The sequence below is a fragment of the Penaeus monodon genome, chromosome 29, assembly GCF_015228065.2.
Source record: "Penaeus monodon isolate SGIC_2016 chromosome 29, NSTDA_Pmon_1, whole genome shotgun sequence".
Lineage (NCBI taxonomy): Eukaryota > Metazoa > Arthropoda > Malacostraca > Decapoda > Penaeidae > Penaeus > Penaeus monodon.
In genome coordinates this window covers 23,441,264-23,441,562 of record NC_051414.1, presented here as the reverse complement: position 1 = coordinate 23,441,562, position 299 = coordinate 23,441,264, and the positions used below count along the sequence as shown (strand labels likewise).

Below are 299 nucleotides of genomic sequence, written 5' to 3'. Positions count from 1 at the left end.
TGAATACCAAAATCAGCAAGGGATATTAGACTCATTGTTGATGTAAAAAGCATACAAATTTCAATAACCTTACAGGAATATTCATGAAATATCCTTGACATATTCAGATTTCAAGAAATTTCCTCTTGTGCTTACCATAAGTTTTGTTTTGTGTGTATTGAGAGGAGCATCATGAGTGAATTTCTGGATGAGGGTTTTAAGATTGGAAGAAGATGTGGGGCGAGTACATCTGCTCGACTTCCTCCAAGTGACGCTAGAGCCTCACACACTAGCTGGCATCCACACACTGGAATTTATAG

At 38.1% G+C, this 299-nt stretch overlaps 1 long non-coding RNA gene across 1 annotated transcript in view; it reads right to left on the bottom strand.

Moving 5' to 3' along the window:
* Positions 1–299, bottom strand: part of LOC119592040 — a 719-nt gene that overhangs the window by 142 nt on the left and 278 nt on the right. Inside the window, exon 2 of the long non-coding RNA XR_005230396.1 lies at positions 136–286. This is a non-coding gene — a long non-coding RNA (uncharacterized LOC119592040). The remainder of the gene's footprint in view (positions 1–135; positions 287–299) is intronic.